Source organism: Meleagris gallopavo, chromosome 1 (assembly GCF_000146605.3).
Source record: "Meleagris gallopavo isolate NT-WF06-2002-E0010 breed Aviagen turkey brand Nicholas breeding stock chromosome 1, Turkey_5.1, whole genome shotgun sequence".
Lineage (NCBI taxonomy): Eukaryota > Metazoa > Chordata > Aves > Galliformes > Phasianidae > Meleagris > Meleagris gallopavo.
The window spans coordinates 10,729,082-10,737,621 of record NC_015011.2 but is presented as its reverse complement, the minus strand read 5'-3'; the positions used below and the strand labels follow the sequence as shown (position 1 = coordinate 10,737,621).

Sequence of the window (8,540 nt, the reverse complement as noted above, 5' to 3'; positions counted from 1 at the left end):
AAAAAAAAAAAAAGTTCAGCTTTGAAAGGTGAATTTCCAAACTTAAAATCCCTTCTCTGGCTGCAGCTCAGACAGCAACAGCATCCTCACCTGGGAGCGGGCAGCAGGCCTGTTGAAAAGCCAAAGTGTTGTTCACTCTCACTCTTATTAACAGCTGCTAGCCAGGTAATTAAGCTGCAGTAAACAGTAATTCTCAATTGCATCTATTACCAGAGCTCTTGGAGCAGGTCGAGGGGAGCCATGAAGATGATAAAGGACTGAAGCAGCAGAACGAAGACAGACTGAAGGAATTGGGCTTGTTCAGCTTGAAGAGAAAACTGTGGGGAGACCTCACTGCAGTACTCCAGTACTTGTGGGGAGCTTACAAGCAAACCTTTTACGTGGTCTGACAGTGATAGAACAAGGGGGAATGGTTTTAAAATAGAACAGGAGAGATTTAGGTTAACGTTAGGAAGAAATTATTTACTCAGATTGGTGAGACCCTGGCACAGCTGCCCAGAGAAGCTATCGGTACCCCATCCCTGGAGGCACTTAGGATCAGGTTGGATGGGGCCCTGAGCTGGAGTCAGGCAGCCCTGCACACAGCAGGGGCTTGGAACAGAATGATCTTTAAGGTCCTCTCTAACCCAAGCCATTCCATGGTTCTAAAAAAATATGTCACAAGAATCAGATTTTGCTGAAATCCTGCTAAGGGAAGGTATTTGCCTCCAGCTCTGTCCCACAGAAGGCAAACTACCACCCAAGGTAGATTTCTGATTTAATGACTACAGAGACCCCAGACCGAACCACCAAAGCAGACTGAAGCAGCTGTAGGCACAAGAGTAGCCGTGGCTTGAGCCTTGGAAACAGAAGTACCACGTTCCACACACCTGGGCTAAGTCAGCATCATCCCCGAACACAGCTCAACTGCTCTCATCGCTGCTGGAAGGGCTCTGGCAGCGTGCAGCCACACAGTCTGCTGGCACTGCTTTTCATCTGCTTCCTATTTTCACATAATTTTGACTTCCATTCCAGCAGGGAAACTTGAAGTGGGACCAGGAGCAATGCTATTTAATGTCTGCAAAATAAGTGCTTTTATAAAGGGTGATGCACTGTCTTTACTTCCCTGCAGTGACACCAAAAATTCTAGTACAGCACTACTGAGGTTTACAAAAATAGAAATTTCCCTGAGGGTTTAAGGCAGGAGCAGGAATTGTGGTGGAAATATTGACAAGAGGCTGGAAGTCCTGCCCCGTGCCTTAGCTCGGGCTCTGCAGAACTTGGGCAGCCTCTGTGCCATCAGTCCCAAGAGACATCATGAAAGGGGTGAGAGGTGATGCTCTGTTCCAGATCTCTGCACAAAAAGGAAACCCAACTGAGTCCCAGTTTTGCAAGTAACCAATGCTCACGCAGTTCCAAGGTCTGACTGCAGGCATCAGACAGCAACAGACTGTGCACAGCATCATTACTCGAAGCATCACCCGTTATCTACTGGGTGTGCACACAGACAATGGGAGAATTCTTCATGGCTCCAGATGCACCCTGTTAGTGAGCCGACCACCACATCTGGGTCTTGTGCATGTGTGGTGATTAGGATCCACAAGCAAGGGTCAAAAAGACAGCTAGAGGGAAAAGTTACTTCGTGTACAGGGACTGTGGGGTGGAATTCAAATGCAAAGAGATCCAAGGAGGAGGCACAAGATTAAAACATAATCCTCAGGGGATCTTAACAACCAACAACAGACGAATTCTAACATCAGCTGTTTGGTGCAAAAATATCAAGCAAAGTAGGAAGCCAGCATCACCTCTGCATCAGTGTGACCACTGAATTACATTCTTGCTGCTTTAAAGAGTGCTGGCACTATGTTATAAGGACACGGTGCCATATCCTCACACAGAACTACACAAACAAGGCAAAAGTTGACTTCCCGACCTTGCCTCTGTCTGTACAGTTAATCACAGCTGAACACACACCCACCTCCGACAGTTCCTAAGCAACTGTGCTGGCTGCATGGAGCTCGGTTCCACACAGCAGCCCCTGAAGAGCTGGCAAGGATCTCCGCAGGGCAGCGGGTGGGTGGGGCGGTGCTCCCAGCCCTGGCACAGCCAAACCCAACAGAACAGCTCCAACCTACCCGACTGCAAGCTGCCTCCTGGGCAGTGCAAGGGCTGGCACAGCAGCCAAGGTGCGTGGGACCCTACACAGAGCCCGGCACCTTGCTAGCTTCCTTCTGCAGCGCTCAGCACAGCAGGGACCTCTGTCACAGCTGGCTTTCTCCTGCCCACTGATGCACCTTGCCATTCCACCTCCCGCTGAGCCACAAAGTAAGCAAGCCCCCATTGAGCTCCTGCGGGCAACAGGTCTGGCTGCATCCCCATCTTCTTCCTTCTCTGCTTAGACATCTTTTGCAAAATGCATCAAGTAGCACAGAGGTGTGACATCCCGATTCAGAGATTTCAGAGTGATTTTTCAATGCACTGCAATTCTGGCTCTCAGGTGACGAGTCTGGAGGGTACTCCATCCTGCTAAAACACAAACAGCAGCAGCTTACTGTGTCACTTCGTGCCCTAAAACAACAGGGTTACATGAGAACTAACTGCTTACAGTGCCTCCTCACCCCCTCTTGTGTAACTACGTGTGGAAAAATAAAGCCTTAATTTCACTTACGACTTTTTGGCAGCACCCACTTCTCCCAGGCCTGTAATAAGTAATGCATCCTGCATGAAGGGACAGGGTTTTACTATGTGCACCAGGCTGGCAACTCCCTGCAGCCCTCCCCGCTCCCAGCACACAGGGATGCTGGGACAGCCAATTCCTGGGGGCAGCTTGGTGGATCTGGGGGGCACCCCGACATCCAAACACAACACTCAGCCACTCAGTGCTCAGATGGCTGCTCCCACTGGCCATCCCAATGGCCCACACCCCAGGGAACAACTACAGCAGCAGGACAAATCCCAAACCATTCCAACTGGAAGCAGGGCAGATTTTTTTTTTTTTTTTTCCCCAGAAACACAGCACAGAGAGACTAGACAGCTGAGTAATCTATAATTGCCATGCTGTGAACACACCTTACAAAGGTTAAAAGCTTCTTCCTGCATTTTCTTGTCACCATACTAAAACCAAAGATAAAAACACAATTTTGACCATCTTTCCTGACCCAGAAAACAACCATTTTCCATCCACTACCTCTCTTTCTGGGCATACACATCACAACAACATTGGGATTTATTTCCCTTGGGAGCCCATTCCTTTCATTTTTTTTCATACTATGCTCTTCACTTTCTGCCCACACTGCAGATAAACACAACCAAACAAACCTACCATTTCAATCAACTACTGATTGAAAACTACTCTCTGAAACACCCCTGCACATTCTGGCTTACCCAAATTACAGCATGTGGCACACAGCTGAGCAGCACCAGCTGTAACAACCAAACCTCTGTAGGGAGGAGGCAAACAGCACCACAAACACAGAAGTTCAGATGATTCAGTCTGCAAAGTAGAGCCTCAGATCTGGAGTTCAACCCTAAGTTCTCCTCCACTGTCACACAAGACAGAACAATACAAATACATCATACGAGGATTTAAGACACAACAAGCCATTTGGCTCTTTTATATGACAACAGAAAATAACATTAAGTTCTGGTACAGAAAGTCAACAGAGGTGAAGATCCCCCACCAGTACAGTTTGTTTCGTGCAGCTCAGAAACAGGTGCTGGGGCAGAGCCCAAAGCAGAACCAGTCCAAGAGGGAGGGAAGAAACCTCAGAGGGAAATGCCAAAGACAAATGGGAACCCAGAACTTACAGCTTCTGAGCTCCATTCTCACTGAAGGCAAGAGTTTGCTTTTCAAGCTGCTGAGCTTTAGTCAGCGTTAAAAACAAACAAACAAAACCCATAAACCCCCAAAAACAGAAAAGCACCAAAGGCAGCTGTTACCTCACAGACCTGGCTTCCCTGAACTTCTGTCTTTCCCAACAGTCAAACTAAACAAAGGCCTTTCCTCGTTTCCCGCACTTTATTTGGTACTTCATGCAATTTCTCAGTTTAGGAAGCTCTTGGCTCTGCACAGAAAACCAGCTAAATTATTTGTACTGAGTTCATCACTAGGATCCAAGCTTCTGGTAAATCACATTAACGGAAGTCAGCAAAACCTGACAACGTCACAAAGCCTTTTATTTTCCTTTGTCCCTGGCAAGGCCAAAGTCAGCATAATCTCATAATATGCTATTAGATCAGTTTTGTGAGAAGGAATCACACTAATGTTATTTTTTATCCTCGGGGAAATAACTGTTTAAGCACAGGTGTATGCCCATAGTTCAGCTGTAAGAGGAGGGTCTTCAGTTTCTCAAAGCACCACCAGCTGCATTAATAACACTCACTCTCAATAGCATATTAACAATATAAACTGATATTGCTTTTTGTTTATTTTACAAAAACCTTCATGAACAGTAAGGATGGACTCTGCATATCCCTTCTCCCCATTTGTTTGCAGCAAAATGATTCCGATTCCCTGAAGCCACCTCCTGCCTGGAAACCAAACCAACCCCACCAGTTCCATGTTTCTGTGGTGTGTAACTGAACCAAAGCAAGGCAGTCCCTGGCTCTTTTGCTCTCCATACTCAGGATTTACATACCATGGCTTGCAGGCTAGCAGCAACGGTAGAAGGAAAGTTGCATTAAAGCAACTTCTTAACTAAGAAAGAAGCATATAGAGAGTTACCTGATCTTTTGTAAGGGAGTCAAAACTACGCTCAGATGCCTCACTTAAAAGGCTTCTCATTCCAACTCAAAAACAGTGCCAGGCACACTGGAACCCATTTTCAGAGGCCTTGGCCACTTCCACAACAAACACCAGAAGTGCTGGCTAAGCAGCAGTAGGAAAACAGAGGAACTGCCCTGTTCTGCATTGTGTTTCTTCCTCTAAGGAATGTGAGAGAAAAGAAAGGCAGAGGCTATGACCAACAGTATGGCTTGGGCTCCATCCTACTCCAGAGTTGTCTTTAGGATCTTCTAGATTCGCTCCCCGCTTGTATCTCAGCCCCCACCCTCAGCCATTAAAAAAGAACAAGAAAACACAAACCCAGTCTGCAAACTTAAGAGAAAACTCCAGCTTTACTACTGTCCCTCTTTGCTTGCTGCCCAGCCCTCCACACATCCCAGCTGTTCTCTTTTCTCACTGGAGCCTGCCAGCCTCCCAGGTACAGAACTGAGATCGCTAAGCAGACCCTCCAGTGGCTGATGACAGTCAAAACGATTCAGCTTGACCACAAATACTGCACTGGCAGGAAGGCTCCTTTAAACTCCAGAAGATGGTCCACCACACCGGTCTCGCAACCTCCCATGACTCCATATGCACTTAAAAAGACAAGAAGTTACATAAATTGCTGTTTGTTTTTGTAGAAGCTTCACTTTCCACTGCCCATCAGCACTGTCTCTGCATATTGCACAATGTTCTCATTATTATAAAAAATGTCTTCTGTATCAGGCAGGAGGAAAGAGAACTCTCTCAGGAGGCGCTAATGCGTGCTGTTGTCCGTAGTTAGAGGTAAGTGGTTGCTTGTGTGGCCATCGGGAAGTGGGTCCTAGTCAAACAAAAACAGGAATTAATGGCTTGTCCAGGAACATAATCTCCCCCTTGCCCCAAACACACATTTCTTCATTCTCAAGTAATTTCAGTATGACTTTCACCTGGTCTCCAAAAACTGTATAATCTTCATCATTCAAATCTATTCACCTTCCCTCCTCTCCTTCTACTCAGGTAACTTTACAAGCTAGCAAACTTCAAGAAAATGTCAAGAGAAAGACAGAAGTCATAAAGGCTACCTACAGACTAAGCTGAAAAAAAAAAAATAAGAGTGAAGTAAAATCAAGCAGTTGCTAGAGGAACATTACTATTGATGCCTTGCGAAGGGAAATGTAAAGACTGCTCGGCTCTCGGAAAGATCAAGAGACTTGGTTTGATTAAATCAGCTCCTTAGAAAACACCCTGCTTCCTTATCTGTTCAGTTTTCCAATTTTAAAAGTTACAGAACCTTTCCTAAGATGCATGTCAATGGGAGGCTTAGTGGGAGCACCTTAACCTCCCCTGGTTCCAAGGCCCAAAGCTGTCCTACTTTGTAACAACTCCGAATTCTTATTGCCCACCTCCACGTAGCTGTATCACCTATCAAAGCAGGCAGTTTTTCTTACCGATGTACGTCTGTAGGAGCCCAGTCTGAAACGGCAAAAAATAACTTCTGCTACAAATCTCCCAAAGCCATGTAAAATTCCTGCCACGACAAATATGATTTAAATTGTCACCAGTAGTAATACCAAAGTATTTATGGAAATACTACAACAAAATTCTACACAACAATTAAACACGACACGTTGCAATAAAGCAGCGTGTAAAATGCTAAGAAATCAACAGGAAAAAGGAAGCGTCAAGGAGGGAAACAAAACTGTAACTTTCTGAAATGTATCGATAAAAACAAGAGCGAGGCTATCCCAACAAATGTAATTCCCTCTGCTTTAAGGGTTCTATTCTTCGGAATAGAACCAACTATTCTGAAAGACAGCTCTTAGCTTAAGGCCGCTTCAAATCAAAGTCAAGAGAACAAGTAACTTTTAAGCAAGATACCCTGTTATGCCTTGATTAACAAAGTTAATTGCATCTTTTTGACTTCGTTATTATTATTATTCAAGGCCAGGCTGGATGTGGCTCTGGGCAGCCTGGTCTACTGGTTGGCGACCCTGTACACAGGGCAGATGGTCTTTGAGTTCCTTTTCAACCCAGGTCATTCTATGACTCTGTGATTATTTCCTTGGAAGACCAAACCCTGCAGTAAGTTGACAAGTTACATGAGGAATATCTTGCCAATGACTTCAGATGGAAATGTTATCTCAGCTTTCAGCACTGATTTATCACTGGATCCCAACTACAGAAAATACAAAGAATAACAGAAGGAAACAGCAGGTACTCTCCAGACACAGCACACTGGGACACTAAAAATGAGTGTACTGTACTGCAAGTTTCAGCACAAAGAAATGAGCTCTTAACCCTAAGCCTGCTGGAAGACCAGGTCTCACTGTAATTTATCCACACAGTAACCTAAAAAACAAACAAGCAAAAAACAGCCCACAAACTAACAGGACATAAGAGGGAAAGCACTGATAGTTACCTGTAGTTGAAAAAATTCCCCCGATAATGCCACAGAGCCGTACTAAGAACTGCCAAAAAGGCATGTGTTCCTCTGTCACTGTCACCATAAGGGAACTGATATCATATTTCATGAATATTCCTGACACTCCATGACTGCCAGCTGCATGGTTAATTACTCTTTCCTGAGAGATAAAGAGAAGGGCAAGTTAGCTGCATCTTATCAGTCAGAAGGAAAATAACAGAGGTGATGACAAAACTCCTCCATCAGAGGTCTAAGAGTCACTGTGGTGGTGAATTCCAGTAAGAGCACTGGTGTAACACGGTGCCCCAACTCCTATGTTCTGCACTGCTTCCTTGGAGCTACATTTACACATCCCAGAGGATTTAATCTCTGGTTCTTAAAAAGCACCAGAGAAGATCCCAAACTAGAACATACCATCACAGAAATTCGGGAGCTTAAGTTAAATTAGGCCAATGCTATTTGATTTCTTTTTTTGCCCATTGTGCATTTATATGCCAAAATCCATTACTTTCAAACACAAAAAAAAATTAAAAATCAGGTTCTTAAGTCAAGTTTCTGGGATCTGAAAATCCAAATCTAGGCCTCTTCATAATGTTTGTTTGAAGTGACCTGACTGAAAATAATCACAGAAAAAAACAACTTCGATAAAAATAATAACCAACTTGCCATGACTACTGTAAGTGGATCACACACCTTAGTTCTAATGTGTTCACTGAAACCCTTCCATCCTCATTTTTACAATTTTTTCTTATTTGTTCAGATTCTTAAGCAAAAAATCCCAAAGAGGAGAGCACTTACCATCAACCTGCTGTTAAGGAAGTGCTGATAAATGCATTGCCAGCAAGTCTGGCTGAAAATAAACAAGAGCAGCAGAAAAGAACCTAAGTGATGGCAGACATGCTCAGCCATGTCTAGGCCAGAAAAAGACGACAGACAAGCAAAACTGAACTGAACAGCAATACATCACAGCTCCTTTTCACCTGCATTTAACATAGTCTGCGCTCAAAAAATATGCAAAGCCACGGTACGAAATCCAAGCAGACTGCTACTTGACAAGTTGCCTTTTTTGTACTCAGTGTTGATGTAAGTTGTATTGCTGCTTTTGCTACCAAAACCAAGTAAAAGGATGACAAAATAATTTACTGATTATTGATAGAAGTTCACAGAAATTTTACAGCAGTTAAAAACAGGGCATAAAATGCTTTCTGCATATCAAGAGCAACAACATTCAGTCTTAGAAGAGAGTTGACCAGGCACAATAACAAGGAAAAGACAGCTGAAGGTACTTCAACTAAACCTTGACATAAACTAAGGCTCAAATTTTTGTTTGCTTGCTCCCCATCCTCTAATTGTTTCCCTAAGCCTTAATGGCCTTTTGAGGTCAAAAGGTGAAAA

The 8,540-nt window shown here is 44.4% G+C and overlaps 1 long non-coding RNA gene across 1 annotated transcript; it reads right to left on the bottom strand.

The window, feature by feature from the left end:
• Window positions 1-3,563: 3,563 nt before the first annotated feature.
• Window positions 3,564-7,322, bottom strand: LOC104913873. Its single transcript, XR_004159304.1, has 3 exons — window positions 7,143-7,322; window positions 6,172-6,251; window positions 3,564-5,564 (listed from the first exon to the last, which is right to left on the bottom strand). It is a non-coding gene; the product is annotated as an uncharacterized LOC104913873 (long non-coding RNA).
• Between the last annotated feature and the right edge of the window lie 1,218 nt (window positions 7,323-8,540).